We start from the raw sequence: 25407 nt of genomic DNA, 5'->3' as shown, positions 1-25407 counted from the left end.
TGTTTGAGAAGTTTGTTTCCATATAGGTCGATGAATTCTTCCCAGAGAGTGAGTTTTGTTGGTTTCCTCCTATTTTCATTTAAAAAAGAAGAAGATAAACAGTGTTATAATAGATCATAACTTACACAGATACAAGCAAATTTGGGAATAAGTTCACGAAAGAAAGTAAAGAAAAATGTGTTACAATTGTTGTATATACACAAATAGAATGAATATCATCAAAGTGGGATGCAATATAACTTTAGAGGATGAATTTTTGCCCGCAATTAGAATTACTCAACAGCTTTAATAATTATTTATATTCTTTTTTATTCTGGTTCGCAATTATCATGGCTCAAAAGCAACATCTTTCTGATAAACATTACATAAAAACTAGGCTTACAAATAGTATAGTATTAATAGTTGCAATCAAGTAACATCTAAAATACCAAATATGTAAAGGAAATGGTAAGCGGGGTGGGTGGTTGAACTGGTGGTGTTTGCGAAAGGTGAAAATGGAGGGGAGACAAATAGCTAGTATATTGAATTCATATTAGATAAAAATGTTTTTAAGTAATTCATTCATCTCAAGTGATATTTACATACAGAAACTGCTAGATATTGGCACATGTTAGCAACAATCTTTTTTTACCTGAAGTTGATGATCCCTTCTCTTATCGAAGGGTATTCCATTTGGTCATAAGAAGAAGAGGAATTCTGGCTAAACAAAGACGGAGTAAGCATATTTAGATTGTTCAAATAGCTAGGTGTTTCCTTTTTTTTTTGAGAGAGCAACCTGTAGAATTGGCTAATTCTTCCATTAAAGTGGCTGGTTAGTGTTGTCTATGGACCTTAGCATATTATATTTGTCACTCTTGAATACCAACAATGTGCATGACATTCCTTATAAGAATGAGCTTACAAGTTAACCATTACTATGTCGCTATAATGAGATTTGATAATATTGACAAACCTAGATCAAGTTTAATCAGTTAATCAAAAGGATAAGCAAACATTAATAACAATAGATGTGCTGCAAGTTTAAGTACACCACAATTAGATAAATCTAATATTTAAACTATTCAATAAAATCAAAATCAGAAGATCAACCCCATCCCCCACTCCCAATTCCATACCATCCAGTTACTGATTTGCAAAGGAAATTAGTACAATCCATGAGATAATTGGAAACTTTTTATCAAAATGTGGTAACCAACTTATCTTTTTCTCCTTATTTATTTTTTTCTTTTCTCTTTTGGGAAACATTACGAATGAAGAAGTAGATGGAGCAGAAAACATTGTGAAATTTTAGATCCTTAGGTCAAGCTATATACCATGGTAAGGTTACATTCAAATAGAATTGACTAATTCTTCCATTAAAGTGGCTGGTTAGTGTTGTCTATGGGTCTTGACATATTATAATTGTCACTCTTGATCAGGTTTAATCAGTCAATGAAAAGGATAATCAAATATTAATAACAATAGATGTGATTCAAGTTTAAGTACACCACAATAAGATAAATCTGATATATCAAGATATACAATAAAATCAAAATCAGATGATCAACCACATCCTCCACTCCCAATTTCATAGCATCCAGTTAGTGATTTGCAAAGGAAATTAGAACAATTTATGGGATAATTGGAAACTTTTTATCAATATGTGGTAACCAACTTATCTTTTTCTCCTTATTTATTTTTTTCTTTTCGCTTTTGGGCAACATTACGAATGAAAAAGTAGTTGCAGCAGAAAACTTTGTGAAATTGAGTGAAATTTTAGATCCTTAGATCAAGCTATATACCATGGTAAGGTAACATTCAAATATGAAATGCTTGCAATCACAGAGAAGGGAATTTTTTTATAAAAAAATTACTTTTTAAGAAAGAGGGTAAATCAGACACCTAGATCAAATTTGGACTTTCAACTTTGACGAAAACAAAGATGACATCACTATTTATTAATAAATCCAGTTATTTGACACAAGCACATAGAAAACAGAACGATATAAGAAGAAAAGTAACATTGTACTTACTCATAGTCGATGATGATAAATTCTTGAATTTTGTTCCCGTTTGAGGCATATGATGGAGGACTACCATTTATCACGAGGGCAAGAATGTCTTGCAAGAATTAAAGAGTTATTAGTAAGTGGTAATAGTTATGAAAAATGAGTTATATGTCTGGTAAGTATACAGTAAATATATTTTGAGAAGTGCCGAATTCAAAGCCTATAGCTTGATAATCGAAACTGTCAAACGATGTAGTTTTTAGCAGCGTTGGTGGCAGCAATGGTGGTTCAGGGGGTATGACTTTATCTATTGGTTCAACAATTGTGCCCTTATCAATTGTCCATCTGAATTGATGAAGAGGAATTCCATACGTCTTGATCGACTCGGAGACAAATGCCCCCAATAGCAAATATGTTTGGAAAGGAACAAACTCATTTGCATAATGTCCGACATCTGTACCGTGCATGATAACTTTCATTTGAGTTTCCTATGAGAAATTTAATGAAATTAGAATAATATTAGGTAAGTGAAATAACATATAGTTGGTATAAAAATTCAAAAGTGGTTTGAATTGTTGGGAAAAGTTACTTTTTATGGGGAATATAAAATTTAAAGGATATGAGTATTGAGGGGAGCTTTTGCCATGGACATGATGGTTTAATCAACAGAATGAAGGCTACAGTAAAAAATGTAAGTACTGATTTTGTAGATAATTATTTAAGGAACATGACAGCAACAACATTAAGCAACACTTTTAGCGGAAAAATTAATTCTCAAATATCAGTTCACATATTTATCAGGTTTTTCTGTGCGTTTAAAAAATCAGTTGAGGAAGACATTCTTTATCAAAGTCTCCGAAAGCAGTTGAGGAAGATATTCTTTATCCTTCTTCATTATCTGTATAATAATATTTCATTTATTCTATAATCTTCACACTATCGTTCCTAAAAATTTGTATGTGATTTTGCTTTAAAAAACAATTCGATATGTTAAATGCAGTGGTATCCGTTGAGGTTACAATTTAATTTTTTTCTATATTTTGCAAAGAAAATCAATAGCATCGAACCAAAACAATAACGAACTTCTCTATAACACAAATTATGTCTAAAAAAAAGAGAATTAAAATGTGGGTTTAGAGTGATAAGAAGTGCTTAATATGAAAACTGACAAGCAGTAGAACAGAACTTCAACGTAAAATCAAATCAATCAATAGCTAAATTTATTTAAAAAGGAACTTCATAATTCAAGTTTACTTAAGTTCTACAAACAAAACGAATTATATTTAACCCAATCTGTAACTTTTCTACAACAAAAGAAACGTAAAATGTAGATTTACAGTGACAACAAGTGCTTGACAGTAAAACTCACAAGGAACAATATTTCAACTAAGTAGAAGAGCATTGAATTGGAGATCAATGAGCGAAGACAGATTACAACTATTAAAAAGCAAAGTAAAAATGGTATGCAGTATATTTATTTTGCTACAAACTAATTTATGAAAGTAGATGAGTATTTATTAGTTTAGTGACAAATACCTTTTCATCCTGTAATATCATCAATTGATATTTGTTGTTTCCCTCCCTGGTGGTTCGGGGATGACCTTTATCTACCACTTGAACTTTACAAATCCATTCTTCTGTGTTCTCGTCGATTTCGTTGATATTCAATCTTTTTGTCATGGCTGGTAACTGGGATTAAATATGCAAGACAACATCATCATTAATAGAAGAATAATAGTATGAAATAGAAAAATATATGAGATCTAATAATAGAATACAATAGGTTGTTTACCATCAAAAGTGTAAGATTGTTTGACGAAAAAGCCTTTTCTATAATTTCGTCATAGACAATGCTATATGTAGATGTGTCATCGTTGTTATCAGCTATTGGTGGTCTTATCAATTACTTAACACAATTAGAACTCTTGGATCTTGATAAAGCAACATACAATTGACCATGAGAAAAGACAGGTTCACGTAAATAAATACCAACAAAATCTAAAATTTGGCCTTGTGCTTTATTAATTGTCATTGCAAAACACAGTCGTATTGGAATTTGTATCCTTTTAAATGGTAGAGGTAACTTTTCATCATCTGATGTTAGAAGTGGTATTCTAGGAATGAATACATGTGTATTTTTAAAATCACCATTAGATATTGTGGCGCTGATAACGTGTGATCTGAAATCATTACATATTAAGCGTGTACCATTGCATAAACCTTCACAGGGATTTAGATTTCTTAGTAACATAATTGGACAATTTTTTATTAACGTTAATTTGTAAGGAACGGGATTCAAAGTATGTAATTAGTCTTCGTATTCACTTTGATCCTTTGGATCTATGGTCTCATCTGTAGCTAGATGTGTTTTTTCAGTAGTTGGGAATTGAATGATTAACATATCATTTATTTCGTCAACAAAATCATTTTTTTTAGAATAGCATGAGAAGTGATGAAAGAAAGATTTGAGTAAGAGGTGTGCAAATTCTGATAAGTAACTTTAAATAAAAGATTCAATGAATCTTTTTCATTCTCGAATGGTACGATTAAAGAGTGAGGAATTTGAATTTTGCCTTTATCAATTTTTTTTCCGATTCTATTACCAATTCTCATTAAGTATTCACAAAAGGCTGGATCAGTTTATGCACGCATGTTTTCTAGCAATTGTAATTTTTCAAGTTGATTCCAAATTTGAGAGCATAACAGACTTTGATTAATGAAGTCTTCTCTTTTTACACTACGAACAACAGGATGAGTTTGCCAGAAATCCCCACTAAAAACAATAACATTTCCGCCAAATAATATTCTTGTTTCCATTAAATCTTTCAAAAGTAAGTCAAGAGCTTCAACTACTTCTTTTATTGCCATTTAAATCTCATCCCATACTATAAGTTTTGCATCACGAATTAAAGATGCCAGAGAACTTTGTTTACTGATGTTACAACTAAACTTTCCTTCGATATTTATTGGAATTTTAAAACGGGAATGAGCAGTGCGACCACCTGGATGTAGCGAAGTTGCAACACCTGAACTTGCAGTTGCCAAAGCTATAAATCCTCTATATCTAACCGTTGCTAATAAAGCACGATATAAAAAGCTTTTACCAGTTCCTCCAGGGCCATCTATAAAGAATGCACCTGATTTATTTGAAAATATTCTTTCTAAGATTATATTGTAAGCTTTTTTTTGTGCAGTGTTCAATTTATTTTGTACAAGCAGATCATCTTCACTCACAGTAAGATTTCTTTCATAGTAAACATTTGTAGCTTCTTTTGATAGTGCAGATGTTTTAATTAATTCAGGAATTAATTTAAATTCATTAATATCACGACCAACTGAATGAAGAATATCATTAATATGCGTTAACACCCTATAACGAATTTCCATTGTATTAATGTTTGGAATTCTCATAAAATCCTCTGATAAGGATATTTCAAATTTTTCCCATAATTCTTTTGGATTACTTGGGCTACAATATATCAGTAATATAGCAAACAAATGTCTAAGACTTGCTGGCATTTGATAATCTACAGCCTCAGACATACATTCTATTAAATTATTATCTTAAAGCAATAATCCTCTTTTTTCAGCTGCTTCTCTAAATGTTGTACATAATTTTCCATTAACCGTTAGCAACTCTTGATATGATTTTGGTCCTCTTATGTTCATTAAAAGTAATCTAAGGTACTATCTTTCTCCTTCAGTAGGATGACAAGTGACAACACGTCCAATAGCATTTCCACGCTTACGAATTGTCCACATTTTATCTGTTTTTGACCAGACAAAATATTCAGGAAATTCTCGATATAATAAGTTTAAATTTTTAGCTGTATCATTCATTGTGTTCATTACAAAAAATTCACTTAACATTGTTTTTTGAATCATTTGATTATTAATAATTTTACTAACATTATCAATACTTTTGAACAAAACAAGTTGTTGTCCATCAAGATGTAGTTGAAGATGGTATACATTAGGAGACATTTCATTGATATTAAAGGCAAATATACGCCACGCTGCTTCAGGCGCGGAAACCCATCTAGCTGATTGATATTCTTATATCTCATAAATTTCTATATTTGTATCATTAGTATGAATCTGGAATGCGATTTTATCATGTCCTTTGCATATGTACTTATAAATGTATTTAACTACTTTGATATCTGAACAAATCTCAACGTTTATATGACAATTATATTTGGATAATAAAAAGGAATTATAAGGGACAACCCGTGAATTATTAAGAAGATATTTTCTAATCTCCACATAGTTTCCTGTATTGCGTCTTCTATAAATAGGGTATGAACTTTTTTCCTTTTGTCGTTTCATGAGCATGCTCTTTTGGATACTTAAACTTACAATATCCTTTTTTCATACAAGGACTTGTTGGATTTAGTTCACCGCAAGGTCCATGAATCATGTGTTGTGTAACGAGTGAATATAGGTGAGGATTTACAGTAAAATTTGGTAGTTCTGCAGAAACAAATCGATCATAGGCTTCAGGTGTAAGTATTTTGAATCTTTCATCAAGTATAATTAGAAAATGAGCATGAGGAAATCCTCGTTTCTGAAATTCTACTATGTACATATATGCCAATACTTTACCGAATATGTGTTTCTTTAACAAATCCTTTTTTAGTTCCTCTAATTTTGCATGAAATACTCGACAAAATTAAATCGGGTCTATTTTTTGATTCATCACTTGCTAGTAGATTTTCTTTGATCTCTGGCCAAGAGGGGTTACATGTAATGGTTAAAAATATATCAGGTCTTCCAAATCGCTGAATCAATGCAATTGCATCCATGTATCGTCTACGCATATCTCTTGGCCCTCCTGTAAAGCTAAGTGGGATAAATTTGTATTTACCTACTTGTGAAGCATCTCTATCACCTCGTCGTAGAACATCTAGCAATCCTCCTAATACATCTATTCTATATAAATTCGGATTGAAAGAAGCAAAATATAATTGTTGAGCTTCAATTTTTATCCATTGGTCAACAGTGTATTGTTGAAACAATCTTCCTGAATGTAGAATTATATTTTCATCATCTCGCATTTGAAGTTGATAACAATAATATTCACGACAGGAGACACTATTTCTTTTACGCTTTCCTTTTTGCATAACTTCAGCTTCTATATCAAGAAATCCATCAATTGTAGTCATATTTGTTATGCTTGGTAATGTTCATTTTCACAATATTTTTGTCTAGAAGTAGAAGCACCTAAAGGTTCAACTTTCTGAATACCACAATGTCATCCATTTTGACCATATGGAAATAACAGTGGATATTGCAATGGATCATAACAACCGTAATAATAATTTACCAATTGACTCCTATTGCTATTTGTATATACACGAATATGAGGGGTGAGCGTATAGTTTTGAGTATCTTGCTCTACCCATATTCCAGCAACTTCTGATGCAGTTGGTAAGTTGTACACTCTTTGATCTAAACCAGCATCGGATTTTAGAGCAATGTAGAAGTTAGATAATTGTGGAATATTTATTAGTGACTTTAGGAATATGGAGTACAGATTAGCATTTATATTTCCATCAGTTTTTTTACAGTACATTCATTTTCTTGAACATTCTAATCGATTCCTCAATTCATTTTCACTATCAAAGAAATATAATTGTAAATTTCTTCCTTTCTCAGTAGCTGGTACTAAGTCCTCTATAAAGTGATACATTTTTCCTTGAACTCAAAATGTGGATATACCTTTATATTTTTTTCCTAGTTCTTTTTCATAATTAACTCCTAGAGATGTGAATGCAAAAATGTTATTGTAAGTTTTGATATTGTAACGACCTGTTTAGTCGTTTTGAGCAGCAGATTTTATTTCTGAAAAAATAGGCTGAGGCGACGGACCCAACGACGGACCGTCATGGGCACGACGGACCATCGCAGGGTCTCATTCCAAAACACTTAGAAAAACTGAAAATTGGGTACTGAAAATCGACTCTCTGAACTTCGTAACGAAATGGCAAGATGGACCGTCACAGGTGTGACGGACCGTCACAGACCCTTGGTGGAAATTTGGGTCTCTGAACTTTGCGACGACCTGCAGGACGGACCGTCGCAGGCACGACGGCCCATCACAGGTTGCGCAATCCCAGTCCGGGTCGGATTTCTTTATACGTTTTAAGGGACATTTTTGACTATTCCTGCTTTAATTATAAGGTTAGTGGGTTAATGTTAATAAGTCTAATTACTTGGGGGTTAAAAGAGGTAATCTTAAGTTAATTAGTGGGGTATTATTGCCATCTTTTACACTTGATTATATGTTAATTAGGGTAAAAGAAAGAGGGTTTGAATAAGAAAAATAGAAAGAACAAAGAGAAACAGAAAAAGAAAGAGAACGAGTAGAGAGAGAGAGAAACGAAGAGGATAGCAAGGATTTTGAGAAGATAGCTTGTTGATCGCAATTCTTCGGTGGAGGTAGGTTATGGTTTCTCTTACGATATTCGTAGTAAACTCTTAATAGAGAATGATATGTATTGATAATATTGTAAACCCTTCTATGTGCTTAATTGTATGCTTGCATGAATGTAATTATATAATTGTGATTATATAAGCATGATGAAGTTATTGAATCCCAAATCTTGCAAAATCTTAATCTCTTTGTTAATAATGAGGCCTTGGTATAAAAGAAGGCGTGATGAACTAAAATAATGGGATTGATGATGCCTTGGTAAGAAAGAAGGCTTGATGAATTGATGGAAGGATATTAGGGGATCGGGTGTCACGAACCGACACGTAGTATTAGGGGATCGGGTGTCACAAACCGACACGTAGTATTAGGGGATCGGGTGTCACGAACCGACACGTAGTATTAGGGGATCGGGTGTCACGAACCGACACGTAGTATTAGGGGATCGGGTGTCACGAACCGACACGTAGATTTAGGGGATCGGGTGTCACGAACCGACACATAGATTTAGGGGATCGGGTGTCACGAAACGACACATAGATTTAGGGGATCGAAGTGTCACGTACCGACACAAGAGGATTAATGAATATTGAGGGAGCGGGGTGTCACGTACCGACACAAGAGAAATAAAGATAATGAATCTTGAAAGATGTTAATATACTCAATCTAATGAACATGATTCCCAAATGAGTATGGTATCGAGGCTTGAGTCCTCATGTGTGAACTTGACGGTAATTGTTAATGATATAGTATTTGTTGTTGCTACATGTTGAGTATCATAGTTGATTTTATGATATTACTCGGTATATATTGATTCCTATTTTGAGTTGGCCGATGATATCTACTCAGTACCCATGTTTTTTACTAACCCCTACTTTTATGTTCTCTTCTTGTTTATTTGTGGAGTGCAGCAAACGTGCCATCGCCTTCAACTCAACAGTAATTCAAGCCAGTCTTACTACATCGGAAATTCAGGGTGAGCTAATGCTTCTAGCTTGGACTGGATCTTCTTCTTCAAGTCTTGATGCCTTGAACTTCCGGCATGGACAAGCTTCTTATGTATTTTTAGCTTTTAGAATACTCTTAGTTTAGTCATTTGATCGTAGACGTTCTTGTGATGATGACTTCCAGATTTTGGGGAATAATAGATGTTGAATTTTAGAAGTTAATGAATTGGTCTTTATTTAATGAGTTTAAGTCTTCCGCATTACTTTCTGTTGATATTATATTGAAATGTTAAGGTTAGATTGGTTGGTTCGCTCACATAGGAGGGTAAGTGTGGGTGCCAGTCGCAACATGGTTTGGGTCGTGACAAACTTGGTATCAGAGCATTAGGTTCGTTGGTCTCTTCACACAAGAACGAGTCTAGTAGAGTCTTAAGGAACGGTAGGGGGACGCCTTTACTTTTCTTTGAGAGGCTACAAGACTTTAGGAAAATTCCATTCTTTCTTTCTTTCGTGCTATTACTTGGATCCAATTGGTATCTAGGTGATACAAATTGGTATCTGACCATCTTCATTCTATTTCGCAGATGGTTAGAACTAGAGCAACGACTACGCCAACACCAACACCAGCACCGGCGGGACAGGGTGCGTCTGAGCCAGCCACTGGGGCTGTAGCTCGAGGAAGAGCAGCGGCAAGAGGCCGTGGTAGAGGTCGTGGGAGGACGTCCTCTAGGGGAAGAGGACAAGCACCTAGCCCATCTGATACTAGGGCAGTGACTCCTCCACCGACTGAGGAAGTGATAAGAGAGGGGGAGGAAGGGGTGAATGAACAAGTGCAAAATGAGAAATTGCCACCCCAACCTACCCCAGAGATGATCAATCAGGTTCTTGCTTATCTTAGCGGGTTATCTGATCAGGGTCAGGCACCTCCCGTGGTTTCTGCATTAACACCTCCGGTTTCAGAGGTACAACATGCAGCCACTATGGCTCCTCGTATGGATGCCTCATTGGACATAGGCACGTTTCCACGTCTGATTACTGGGCCTATAATAACAAATGATCAGCATGAACTTTTCAGTAAGTTCTTGAAATTGAAACCTCCAGTCTTCAAGGGTGCAGAATCTGAGGATGCTTACGATTTTCTGGTTGACTGTCATGAGCTACTACACAAGATGGGTATAGTAGAACGGTTTGGTGTTGAGTTCGTGAGTTATCAGTTTCAAGGGAACGCTAAAATGTGGTGGCGGTCACATATTGAGTGTCAACAAACAGAGGCACCACCTATGACTTGGGCCTCATTCTCTAGTTTGTTTATGGAGAAGTATATCCCTCGGACATTGAGGGATAGGAAAAGGGATGAGTTCTTGATCCTAGAGTAAGGCAGGATGTCGGTCAATGCATATGAGGCTAAGTTTCGTGCACTATCCAGATATGCCACCCAACTTTGTTTCAGTCCACAAGAGCGGATTCGTCGTTTTGTGAAGGGGTTGAGGTCAGAGTTGCGGATTTCAGCCTTACAGGTAGCGGCTACGGCAAAATCCTTCCAAGAAGTAGTAGATTTCGTGGTAGAGGTGGAAGGAGTGAAGCCAGATGAATTCATCATGGCATCGACATCAAAGAGGTTTCGAAAGGGAGGTGAGTTTAATGGTTCTTACTCTAGAGGACAGGGTTCCGTAGGTTACTCAGTTCGACCAATTCAGTCTTCACTACAGACTGTAGTTGGGGGTCCACCTCAGACTGGTCAACACTTCTCTGAGAGACCTATGCTTGACTCCAGAGAGTGTTATGGATGTGGGGAGAGTGGACATATTAGGAGGAATTGTCCAAAACAGAGTTATAGACCCCCAATGGCTAGAGGTAGAGGTGGTCATGGTAGAGGCCGTTATTCTGGAGGACGTGGTGGTCGAGGTAATGGTGGTCACCAAAATGGTCGAGGTGATGGGAAAACTGGAGCCACTACATCACAACATGGTAGGGGCAATGGACAGATAAACGATAGGGCCCATTGTTACGCTTTCCCTGGGCGGTCTGAAGCGAGGCATCTGATGCTGTCATCACAGGTAATCTTCTGGTTTGTGATTGCATGGCTTCTGTATTGTTTGATCCTGGATCCACGTTTTCTTATGTATCTTCCTCATTTGCTAATGGTCTAAATTTTCATTGTGAATTACTTGATATGCCTATTCGTGTTTCTACTCCGGTGGGTGAGTCTGTGGTAGTTGAAAAGGTATATAGGTCTTGTTTGGTGAACTTTGTGGGGAGCAACACTTATGTAGATTTGGTTATCTTAGAAATGGATGATTTTGATGTAATTCTGGGTATGACTTGGCTTTCTCCGCAATTTGCGATCTTGGATTGTAATGCTAAAACGGTGACGTTAGCCAAGCCTGGGACAGATCCGTTAGTGTGGGAGGGTGACTACACTTCCAATCCGGTGCGTATCATCTCCTTTCTTTGTGCTAAGAAAATGGTTAGTAAAGGGTGTTTAGCTTTCTTGGCACATCTCAAGGATGACACTACCCAAGTACCTTCGATTGAGTCGGTTTCGGTGGTCCGTGAGTTTCTGGATGTGTTCCCTGCAGATCTTCCTGGTATGCCACCAGATAGGGATATTGATTTCTGTATTGACCTTGAATCGGGTACTCACCCCATTTCGATACCCCCTTATAGAATGGCTCCCGCGGAGTTAAGAGAGTTAAAAGCCCAACTTCAAGAGTTGTTAAACAAAGGCTTTATTAGACCAAGTGCATCTCCTTGGGGTGCTCCGGTTTTGTTTGTAAAGAAGAAGGATGGGAGTTTTCGAATGTGTATAGACTACAGAGAACTAAACAAGGTAACCATAAAGAACAAGTATCCTCTTCCCCGCATTGATGACTTGTTCGATCAGTTACAAGGTGCTTGTGTCTTCTCTAAGATTGACTTGAGATCCGGTTATCATCAATTGAAAATACGGGCAACGGATGTGCCAAAGACTGCTTTTTGAATGAGGTATGGGCATTACGACTTTGTAGTGATGTCTTTTGGTCTTACGAATGCCCCTGCCGCGTTCATGAGCTTGATGAACGGGATTTTTAAGCCATATTTGGACCTCTTCATGATCGTATTTATTGATGATATATTGGTATACTCAAAGAGCAAGAAGGAACATGAAGAGCATTTGAGAATGGTATTGGAAATGTTGAGGGAGAAAAAGCTTTATGCCAAGTTCTCTAAGTGTGAGTTTTGGCTAGATGCAGTGTCCTTCTTGGGGCACGTGGTTTCTAAGGATGGAGTGATGGTGGATCCTTCTAAGATTGAGACAGTAAAGAATTGGGTAAGACCCACTAATGTGTCAGAAATAAGGAGCTTTGTTGGGTTAGCTAGCTACTACCGCCGATTTGTCAAGGGATTCTCTTCCATTGCTTCCCAACTGATGAACTTGACTAAGCAAAATGTTCCATTTGTATGGTCGGATGAGAGTGAGGAAAGCTTTCAGAAGCTCAAGACTTTGTTGACTACCGCACCATTCTCACCTTGCCCGTAGAGGGTAAGAACTTCATTGTTTATTGTGATGCATCCTATTCTGGTTTGGGTGCAGTGCTAATGCAAGAGAAGAATGTGATTGCTTATGCTTCGAGGCAATTAAAAGTGCATGAACGTAACTATCCAACTCATGATTTGGAATTGGCTGCGGTAGTGTTTGCATTAAAGCAATGGAGACACTATTTATATGGGGTTAAGTGTGAGGTCTACACGGATCATCGTAGCCTTCAGTTTGTCTTTACTCAGAAAGATTTGAACTTGAGGCAGAGGAGATGGATGGAACTACTGAAGGACTACGACATCACTATTTTGTATCATCCGGGAAAAGCGAATGTTGTGGCAGATGCTTTAAGTAGAAAAGCGGGAAGCATGGGAAGTCTAGCTCACTTGCAAGTTTCTAGACGTCCATTGGCTAGAGAGGTTCAGACTCTGGCAAACGACTTGATGAGGTTAGAAGTAAATGAGAAGGGAGGATTGTTGGCTAGTGTGGAGTCAAGATCTTCTTTTCTTGACAAGATTAAGGGAAGACAGTCTGATGATGAGAAACTGCGCAGAATTCAAGATAAGGTATTGCGAGGAGAGGCTAAGGAAGCACAAATCGATGAGGAAGGTGTTTTGAGGATCAAGGGAAGGGTATGTGTACCCCGACTTGATGATTTGATCAACACTATTCTGACAGAGGCTCATAGTTCAAAGTATTCGATACATCCGGGTGCAACCAAGATGTACCGTGACCTAAAGCAACACTTTTGGTGGAGTAGAATGAAGCGTGATATTGTTGATTTTATTGCCAAATTTCCAAACTGTCAACAAGTAAAGTATGAACACCAGAGGCCCGGAGGAACACTTCAGAGAATGCCCATTCCTGAATGGAAGTGGGAGAGAATTGCAATGGACTTTGTGGTTGGTCTTCCCAAGACATTCGGAAAGTTTGATTCTATTTGGGTAATTGTTGATAGGTTAACTAAGTCTGCTCACTTCATTCCGGTCAAGGTGACTTACAATGCAGAGAAGTTAGCCAAACTTTACATCTCGAAAGTGGTGCGATTGCATAGGGTTCCACTATCCATCATATCAGATAGAGGTACGCAGTTTACTTATAAGTTTTGGAAAACATTGCATGCGGAATTGGGTACTAGGTTGGACCTTAGTACTGCGTTCCATCCTCAGACCGATGGTCAGTCTGAGAGAACGATTCAAGTGTTGGAAGATATGCTTCATGCATGTGTGATAGAGTTTGGTGGCCATTGGTATAGATTCTTACCCTTAGAGGAGTTTTCATATAATAATAGCTATCACTCAAGCATTGATATGGCTCCATTTGAAGCATTGTATGGTAGGAGATGTAGGTCTCCCATTGGTTGGTTTGATGCATTTGAGGTTAGGCCTTGGGGTACTGACCTTTTGAGGGATTCGATAGAGAAAGTGAAGTCTATTCAAGAAAAGCTTCTAGCGGCGCAAAGTAGGCAAAAAGAATATGCAGATCGAAAAGTTAGAGACTTAGAGTTCATGGAGGGAGAACGAGTCTTGCTGAAGGTTTCGCCCATGAAAGGGGTGATGCGGTTTGGTAAAAGGGGTAAACTAAGTCCAAGGTACATTGGACCATTTGAAGTACTTAAGCGAGTAGGAGAGGTGGCTTATGAGTTAGCCTTGCCTCCAGGGCTGTCCGGAGTACATCCGGTATTCCATGTGTCGATGTTGAAAAGATACCATGGGGATGGAAACTACATTATCCGTTGGAATTCAGTTTTGCTTGATGAGAACTTGTCTTATGAGGAGGAACCTGTTGCCATTCTAGATAGAGAAATTCGCAAGTTGAGATCAAGGGAGATTGCATCCATCAAAGTTCAATGGAAGAATCGACCTGTTGAAGAAGCCACTTGGGAGAAGGAGGTGGATATGCGAGAAAAATACCCACATCTGTTTACAGATTCAGGTACTTCTTTTCGCCCTTGTTTTCCTTCTTGTGATCGTTCGGGGACGAACGATGGGTTGGTATCTATTGTAACGACCTGTTTAGTCGTTTTGAGCAGCAGATTTTATTTCTGGAAAAACAGGCTGAGGCGACGGACCAACGACGGACCGTCATGGGCACGACGGACCGTCGCAGGGTCTCGTTCCAAAACACTTAAAAAAACTGAAAATTGGGTACTGAAAATCGACTCTCTGAACTTCGTAACGAAATGGCAGGACGGACCGTCACAGGTGTGACGGACCGTCACAGACCCTTGGTGGAAATTTGGGTCTCTGAACTTTGCGACGACCTGCAGGACGGACCATCGTAGGCACGACGGCCCGTCACAGGTTGCGCAATCCCAGTCCGGGTCGGATTTCTTTATACGTTTTAAGGGACGTTTTTGACTATTCCTGCTTTAATTATAAGGTTAGTAGGTTAATGTTAATAAGTCTAATTACTTGGAGGTTAAAAGAGGTAATTTTAAGTTAATTAGTGGGGTATTATTGCCATCTTTTACACTTGATTATATAATAATTAGGGTAAAAGAAAGAGGGTTTGAATAAGAAAAATAGAAAGAACAAAGAGAAACAGAAAAAGAAAGAGAACGAGTAGAGAGAGAGAGAAACGAAGAGGATAGCAAGGATTTTGAGAAGATAGCTTGTTGATCGCAATTCTTCGGTGGAGGTAGGTTATGGTTTCTCTTACGATATTCGTAGTAAACTCTTAATAGAGAATGATATGTATTGATAATATTGTAAACCCTGCTATGTGCTTAATTGTATGCTTGCATGAATGTAATTATATAATTGTGATTAAATAAGCATGATGAAGTTATTGAATCCCAAATCTTGCAAAATCTTAATCTCTTTGTTAATAATGAGGCCTTGGTATAAAAGAAGGCGTGATGAACTAAAATAATGAGATTGATGATACCTTGGTAAGAAAGAAGGCTTGATGAATTGATGGAAGGAGATTAGGGGATCGGGTGTCACGAACCAACACGTAGAATTAGGGGATCGGGTGTCACGAACCGACATGTAGTATTAGGGGATCAGGTGTCACGAACCGACACGTAGAATTAGGGGATCGGGTGTCACGAACCGACACGTAGTATTAGGGGATCGGGTGTCACGAACCGACACGTAGTATTAGGGGATCGGGTGTCACGAACCGACACGTAGTATTAGGGGATCGGGTGTCACGAACCGACACGTAGTATTAGGGGATCGGGTGTCACGAACCGACACGTAGATTTAGGGGATCGGGTGTCACGAACTGACACATAGATTTAGGGGATCGGGTGTCACGAACCGACACATAGATTTAGGGGATCGGAGTGTCACGTACCGACACAAGAGGATTAATGAATATTGAGGGAGCGGAGTGTCACGTACCGACACAAGAGAAATAAACATAATGAATCGTGAAAGATGTTAATATACTCAATCTAATGAACATGATTCCCAAATGAGTATGGTATCGAGGCTTGAGTCCTCATGTGTGAACTTGACGGTAATTGTTAATGATATAGTATTTGTTGTTGCTACATGTTGAGTATCATAGTTGATTTTATGATATTACTCGGTATATATTGATTCCTATTTTGAGTTGGCCGATGATATCTACTCAGTACCCGTGTTTTGTACTGACCCCTACTTTTATGTTCTCTTCTTGTTTATTTGTGGAGTGCAGCAAACGTGCCATCGCCTTCAACTCAACAGTAATTCAAGCAAGTCTTACTACATCGGAAATTCAGGGTGAGCTAATGCTTCTAGCTTGGACTGGATCTTCTTCTTCAAGTCTTGATGCCTTGAACTTCCGGCATGGACTAGCTTCTTATGTATTTTTAGCTTTTAGAATACTCTTAGTTTAGTCATTTGATCGTAGACGTTCTTGTGATGATGACTTCCAGATTTTGGGGAATAATAGATGTCTAATTTTAGAAGTTAATGAATTGGTCTTTATTTAATGAGTTTAAGTCTTCCGCATTACTTTCTGTTGATATTATATTGAAATGTTAAGGTTAGATTGGTTGGTTCGCTCACATAGGAGGGTAACTGTGGGTGCCAGTCGCAACCCGGTTTGGGTCGTGATAGATATAAGTTCGAAACTATTCAGATTCATTCGTATTTCCTAAATATAGATTTCTTAAAGTTGTCGGTATTTGATGCGAAATAATTCGCACAACACCATTGCCACAACAAAATGCGGGCGTCTCATACTCAAATGTTTTTGCAGTGCAGAATTTACACCGGGAACATCTTTTAGGGTAGCATAATTTGTTATTGGGTGGATGATTTCCATATAATTAACTTATGTCGAACTATATCCTGCATAATGTAGTTAATTCTTAAAACTAATTTTAGTAGATCAAGATTATTTAGATTATAGCCTATCCATCTATTTTACCTCTATTAAGAGTTTGCTCATGTGTAGACAATGTGGTGGTGCTGGAGCTAGCACCAAGGAGGCATTATTGTCGATGGCTGAGTTTGCCCGCCTGCCAGCTAGATAGGCATCTTTCTTATTGGATTGTGCCAGTTTATATAATTCACGCCGTCTAGCTTTTTGATCAGCATGAGCTTTTTCAGAATTCAGATGTTTTCTATTACTTTTGTCTGACATTTGTAGAACTATTATCTATCCTGAATATGAGATATAGATTATATGTTTACTTTTGTTTTCTTACTCATGCACAAAACAATTCAAAATAATTACAACAAATCAAATTACATGCATAAAACAATTCAAAATAATTATAACAAACCAAATTATTCTTTGCAGAATTCAGTAAAAATGCAAAAAGAATTAATACAGAAAGCAAAAGAAAAACTGTAACAACGGGTGGAAAAGAACATACCTGTGGCGCTGAGACTGCAGTAGTAGTAATTGCAAATTCCTATCTTCACACTGCACGCAAAAACTAATTGTAAAAGGAATTTAATATTTTCAACAAGTTGTATCTATCAAATATCATCTCTAATAGTTCGTCTCAAACGTATGATATTAGTGTAGCCATATGAATATATGAAAGCTTAGACAAAAAAAAACAACAGACTTAGTAAACTTAAATACTCGAATGAAAATATTAGTATCAATTGGTAAGTCATAATGGCATTGTTAGCATATTGTAGTTTGTATGAGCTCATAATCAGTATAGTTGCTTTTGGTAGAGTTGGTAGAATTTCTCTGATGAGGATGCTAAAGCTCTTTTAAAAGTAGAGAGAAACTGAAAACTGATAAGAAAACTTTCATATGATTTATTTCTTTAAAAAAGTAGGAGGTTTAGCTGTTGTTACACTTAGAAAAGGTAAACCGAATTCAATTATGACATCTATTACGAGCAGTTATAAAAGGTAAACTAAATCATTTAGAAAATGTATTCATGTTTTCCAGCAAAAATACATTGGCAAAATTTTAAGTCCTAAACACAATGGTCATACTGCCTATAATATTAATACCAAAATTTTTGTGTATTTGCATTGCTCTTAAATAATCAATAAAATTCAAATCGTATATAATAATCTGAAATAATTGAAATTACGTGTAAAGCTAACCGACAAATGGAAATTTTTTTATAAACGAAATGAAAAGTAGGAACAGGTGTGGTGGATAATGTGTGTGTACACACTAATTAACCCCAATCAAGGCTGGAAGAGTGGGTTGTAGCCATGGCCATGGGAAATTCCTACTTAGTGTCTCTCTTTTGGTGGGTAACTGTTGAGTAAGTTTTATCTGATATGAAAGTACTGCTAACATGCAGAGTTCCTCAAAAGACTTTTTTCTGCTGCTAAAATTCATCATGTTACTGTCAGTCATTCCATTTATATGCACTGATGATACTTCTCCAGAAATATTATTTAATGCAATTCTATCTCCAATATTACATACTATTTACTATACTATGATCTATAATCTATAGCTATACCTATATCCTACAACAAAATGCGAAATAATTCCTTCACTTTCTTAAACCCATCTGAATTACAATCTGTTGAAGTAGTTAAAGTTGAAGTTAGCAATGTGTGGTGTTTGAATTATTCAGCTTTTTACCTAAGCACCTTGTAAACAGGAGTGGGGTTTCCTCCACTTCCCCATTTCCCCCCTAGGTGGATACAATTGACCTTTTGTCTCTTATGGACATCAGAATAGTGTTACATTTTAGAGATGTCATTTCTGGTTTTCAGGGACTTTAATGTGGTTATACTTTATTTGGTGTTCAACTATCATCTTGTTGCTAGTTCAAATTCTATTTCGTGCTTGCAATGTGAAGTTTCTGCAAGACTATAGTTCACTAATCCTCAATCATGCAGGTCTGCTATGCTGACAAGAGAAGAGCTAAAATTAGATTTATGGTTATGAACCGACTACTTTGACAAATTAAACTGAAGAATTTTTTTCTTATCCTTTATCCTTATGTACAAATTACAGAGTAAATATCATACATAATTTGTGGAAGCGAATTATTTATATTGAAGTGGACAAGTCCTTTAGTCTTATTGACATAACTATAGAAAAATATTAGCAACATGCAACAAAATTGAATACTATCTACAATTATAGTCACTCATGTACCATATTCTTCAAAAACCAAAAAAGACTTAAGCATACTGAAACAATAGGTTTTTTACACACTAAAGAATCAAAAAATTGGTAATTCTTTCAGAAAAATTTGGACCAACCAAACAAAACTAGGGGATCCTAAGTCTCACATAATTGCTAAAGAATATCAGGTCAGAATGCCTACAGAACACTTTGCTATTTTTTCGACAGATAATTGTATTCGATGTTTCTTTTAAAGGTTTCATTATCTTCTTTTGTGCAGTAACTGAGCTGCATAAATTTGAAGCTAATATTCAGGTCTCTGGAAGCAGAGCAACTGTTTATAGGAAGGGAAAGGCAAGGTAAGTTTATAGTTCTTGCTTGATTTCCTAATGTTCTATACAAACTATATCGCGTATTGATGTTGTTATGGATTTTCTGCTAGTCCATTCCGTATAATCATATATTACATAACATAAAGTATAAAGAATGAAACTTTAGCGAGGAAAAGAGTCAAATCTGTGAAGGACTTTACCAGAAGAAGCCCAAAAAATGCGAGAAGAGAAAGAATGAGGAGAAAATCAAACATAAGAAGTGAGTTTAAAAAGGGATACTGAACAGAAAGATTAAAAATGCCATAGTCACAACAGAAACATTTTATTTCAATGTAATATGAATATGCACTTTGAGCCGACAAAACAACTTCACTAACGTCTATGTACAATCTATCATCACCAAATCACAGTTATGGAATTTTTACTTTGATTAATCTCACCAAAACGATGAATTTCCAATCTCATTCATTCTTAGCCATCATCAAGTAACAGGCTATAAATAGCTACAACTGGTATCCTAGAGACACTAATTTTTGTGTACGAAATGTTGTGAAGACTGAAAAAGGCAATAGCTGCAATATAAAATATGGGGAAGCAACATATTGAAAGGCCAAAATTTCACTTAGATAAGTGAAATTGAAATAAACACCGTATTGCAGATTGCGTTAAAAAAAATGAGCCATGCTAAAACGTCTGAATATAAGTCAAATGAATGTCCCTAATGCACTTTTCTAACTTTGATTGGGCATAAGTAAATACACAGTCAATTGCAATATGGTGCTATTGGAGTAAGATTCAAGAAAGGAAGCCCAACATGGTAAAATTGAAATAATAAATTTACTTGCATTGTACTTCAACTTACATAAGAAAATATAAAAAAATCAATTTTTTTGTGTTTGAAAGTGTGAGCAGCATGTGTTTCAAATGGTATTTCAAGAGGATAATAATTTGTCACTTATTCTAGAACATGGGTCTTGTACTAAAACTCTTGCACCTAAGATCAAAGTTTTGTAATTCCACGGCGGGGCTGTTTCGTATTAAGTAAAAACTTGAAGCCATTTCATAAGATTATTGAAGTAATAGAACATTTTCAAATATATAGTTTGATCTATATGCATATAAACTAAGAGAGATCCATCTAGGCGAGAAAAGACTCTTTTTTATCTAATAGTCGAAGAATCCCTTTTTTAGTTAGCTAGTCATACCTTAGTTGTTCATCGAAAAAACTCAACAGTTTGGATATGGACAGAGTTCAAACTCTCTATTATGATCCCACTTAGATACTTTTCAACTTTGGATCAAGGACAGTGTTCAAAGTCGTGATGTGCACATTTCTCACTCTATTGTTTCTCTCAATATATCTAGAAAGCCTTTGTGAAGATCAACCAGTCGAATCCTTGCCTTTGCATGAAAGCGTAGAATTTTTTAAATTTATAGCCTCTACCACATGTATGTCATTTATCAACAACAAGTGCTCCTCATCAAAACTTAGAAGCAACAATATTTCAATTAACACTATCAAATATAGCAACATGAAGGTTTAATTGAAAATTACAAAACTCTAGTCCTTTACCAACCCATTCTTTCCTCCAAAACCTTAAATTAAACCCATGGAAAGAATATAATAATACCCTTAAAATTAAAAAGACTTCTGGAAATTATAAACTCGTATCAACTTAATTTTTAAAGGAGATGTAAATATCAAATTCTTTCACCTTTCCGTTGTTAAATGATATGGTCTTTTATGTTAAAGATGACAGTGAAAACTTGATCACTGACCGAAAAGTTATTGCTGGTCATATCTTTAACTACTGCTCAAATTGTTTTACTACATGTGTGAGAAGGCACAATGTGGACTACATCCTAGAAATCAACTATGACAAAAAAAAACACAAGAAAGTAAACTTCACGATTCCACTAGCCATAGACCATCAAAAATCAAAACTTAATAGTAAAAACATAAATTGTAGCATTGAAAAACTAAACGCCGAGTTTGCAACTAAAATGTTATGAATCAACATGGCTGCAATAAGTTTCCCATCTTACCAGTTTGTACATCCTTTCTCACTTATTAAATCGAGGACACTTCTTTAAAGTTTTTAAGGAGATAACTCTTTTTTGAGTTTTGGAAAAAACAAAAAGGAAATACCAAAGCAAGAAAAATTATGGAGTTATTCCTCATTTTCGTTCAGAATTTCAATCTTTCCTTCACAACACAACACAGACAATTGATTAAGAAGGGAATTATTTTGCATAAAAACAACATCATTATATATTCAAACATTGACGATAATTTAAATTCCAGAGGTTAGTAGACTTATCCTAGATCTACTGACAGATCAATAGGTCAATTCGAGTACAAGTAATTGCAAATCGTTAACCTCTGATATTCTGATCATGTCACGAAAAGGCGCATCTGAGACATTTGGCATAAACAACTACTTAAAACATCCTTACTTCACCATTAAAACAAATAGTAATCTAGGAAGGTTATGTATTCTCATAACACATACGTCAACAGAACCAAGTAACCTCATATGACAAAGTAAAGATAAAACAAGCTAATTACTCTTATAAACTTTACCTAAGCAATATAAACTTCTCTCTTTATAATTGTTGTATCTAGGCTAACTTGTGTGAACCTAGACCAATCCACTAGGTACTTACTACTACCTAGCAATACAAATATCGAGCGACTACGTCCACTAAGCTTAGGCAGATGCTTAGTTACTAAAATTAAACAAATGAAAATCTCAAGACTTCTCCCAGTTGCAAAGATTCAAGACCAAGAGTTTATACATCTCTTTTACAGAGGGACAACTGAAAGAATGTCAGCTTTGCAGTTTGGATTACAAACTAAGTAGTGTTTATAATGCCGCCAGAACACAAAACAAAAATTAATCAACAAGAGTGGAGATATGACACTTAGCTCCTCCTTGTATTAATCAGCTTACAGAAATCCATGTTGCAACAAACAAAGAAATACCCAGTTTGCCTCTTAAAGAATGTAAGAGGAAGATGGTAACAGCAAAACAGTTTGTCATCTTTCCACATACAGAAGATTTGAAAGGAAGTATCAAAAATCAATGCAGCCAGACTAATTATAGGCTCAAATAAGAATCCCCCATCTAAAAAAGAATGCAAAAGATATCAAAACTTAAAATCTGTACATCTCTAGTAGATGAGGCAGTAAGTACCTTTACTGGCTTGGGCAGAGAATACGATATCTAAAGTACGGAAAATAAATTTGAAATTCTATGTATGCCAGGTTGTAGATAAGCTCCTCAACCTGCTTTTCCTTGATACTGCAGTGACATTTATAGATTTTAATTCTACATCAAAAACTGAAATATTTCCCAACATAAAATACAAAAGAAACCAAAAACGTAGACTCGTTGTCTGGCATGCAAGCCAGAAGAAATATGGGTTTCCATGTTCTCAAAAATGAAATAGAATAAATCGTAATACAAAAGTCAAAGAAACAAAAAATGGAAGCAACATACAAGGCACTACCTATATATGGAATCATGCTAAAGGAAAACAAATGCAACGTTATTGGAATTTTTATAACATGGAACAAGAATCACATAGTCAAATCAAATTTGGGTATGACATACCGAAATCAAATTTAGGTATATTCACCCACCTAAATCAATCTGAATGAGCCAACCAAAAGGATAATCCAACATCAATAACAATTCCAAATGAAAAAATAAGTGAAAATCTTACACACCCCGATCAAATTTAAAACTCGAACATTGATTGAAAGGAAGATGAAGGAAAAAGAAAGCTTAATTGAGACATGTAAAACATTACCTGGAGAAGGCTTGAGAAGGCTGAAGAAAGTGAATTTCCATGTGTAAATAGTGAATTGAAGCATTAAGAGGAAGACATAGGAGGAAGAAGACATGCATTTTCATTTTATCAGAAGAAGACATGTTAGCTGAGAAAATGAAAAGGTAAGAAGAAGACACGTTAGCTGAGAAAATGAAAAGGCAAAATAGATTAACAAAGAAAAGACAGCTAACCATATACTTGTAAAGACTAAAATAATCCTTGAAGCAAGCATTGTAAAGACCAAAATAACCCTTGAAGCAAGCATGTTGATTATGCCTTTTCTAATATAGGAGTAAAGTAATAAAATGGAGCTTTGATAAATTCTTCCTCTCAAATAAAAATAAAGGATTAATTACACTACAAAGTAATGTAAATATTCAGCATTAGAGTATGATTTATACCTTAGGTTAATTCAAAGATTATTAAATCTCTTTAACCTTGTCAGCATAACTTATCTCAAAATAACTAATCCCAAAAAAAAATTGTATTCAAATCAAACAACCCCTTAGAGTGTATTTGACATTACTGCAAAAAAAATAACTATTTATTTTCAAAATAAAATTTCAATAATAATAATTCAAAAAGCTGTTGTTGGAAAAAAGTTTATGTTTAGCCAATTTATTTAAACTAGATATCAGTTGTCCGCGCCAGCGCAGACCCAACGTATGTTAATTTTTTTCTTCCAATTTATGTGACGCAAATGAAATTTGTAAAAAGGAACTAAATTTTTTATATGTGTATTTTAAAAAAAATATTTTTAATTGTTAACTTATATACCTTTTATGTCATTTTCGAATAATATATGTTACTCTATCTGTTTCATTTTATGTGATACAAGTGATTCTAGGAAAATCAATAAAATTTCTTATATGGTTCTCACATATTTTTAGTTGTCATTTTACTGTGATTCAAAGTACTTTTTAGTTCTTATATTATTTTTAAATAATGTATGTAACATTTTTTTGTTTCGACAAGAAATGAAGAAATAACAAAAATGAGGCAATACTAATAAGAATAATTAAAGATGTTTCTAGAACTATTTAATTTTCTTTTTATAATCTTGGTAGATTTTTGTTTGCATAAAGTTACATTTTTACCTTTGATCAGCATTCACTTCACAAATAGAAAGATGTTTCTAGAATTATTTATTCTTGATAGACTTTTGTTAAACTAAAATTTTATTCTTGGTCGTTTTTGATACAAATATATCATCCTATTCATTTTTTTGTTAAGTTACTTTTTAAAAAATTTTCTTTAATTTTCAATCTAATATATATTATTAATTTTATCACGCTTCTTTATTTTTAAATATATTAATTAGAATCAAAATAATAATAAAAATAATTAATTCATGATAAATTTTTATGTAAAAAGTAACATTTTTATAAGCATCATGAATTGAAAATATACTAAGAATTAAATTTATAGATATCACAATAACTCACAAAAGAAAATAAAGTGAAGTAATAACAAAATAAGTTAATGGTAATAACAATAACTTAAGATATTTCTAGAACTATTTAATTTTCTTTTTATCATTCTTCGTAAATTTTTGTTAGTGTGAAATTGCATTTTTGTCCTTGATCATTATCCACTTCATATATAAAAAGTTGTTTTTAGGATTATTTATTACTTTTCTTAATAGATTTTTGTTAGCGTGAAATTACATTTTTACCCTTGGTCGTCCTCCCACTTCACTCTTCTATATATTAGATAATTTGAGGCCCATAATATGGGCCCAATATAATTTCATATATTTTGTTGGAAAATTACATAAAATTCACAACTTAAGATATCATAATCCTCTATCGGATATATTTTTATCCCCTCTTGGATACATCCTACTCAT

General features: G+C 35.1%; 1 long non-coding RNA gene across 2 annotated transcripts; it reads right to left on the bottom strand.

The window, feature by feature from the left end:
* Window positions 1-3523: 3523 nt before the first annotated feature.
* Window positions 3524-23676, bottom strand: LOC138341674 (uncharacterized). Of its 2 annotated transcripts, XR_011214465.1 has the most exons (4): window positions 23538-23676; window positions 22919-23026; window positions 17705-17754; window positions 3524-3677 (listed from the first exon to the last, which is right to left on the bottom strand). It is a non-coding gene; the product is annotated as an uncharacterized lncRNA (long non-coding RNA). The 2 variants fall into 2 exon arrangements; XR_011214466.1 differs by lacking the exon at window positions 22919-23026 and having other exon boundaries at window positions 17705-17767; window positions 23538-23671.
* Window positions 23677-25407: the final 1731 nt, after the last annotated feature.

The sequence above is a fragment of the Solanum lycopersicum genome, chromosome 2, assembly GCF_036512215.1.
Source record: "Solanum lycopersicum chromosome 2, SLM_r2.1".
In the NCBI taxonomy this organism is placed as follows: domain Eukaryota; kingdom Viridiplantae; phylum Streptophyta; class Magnoliopsida; order Solanales; family Solanaceae; genus Solanum; species Solanum lycopersicum.
This window is presented reverse-complemented; position numbering and strand designations above follow the sequence as displayed.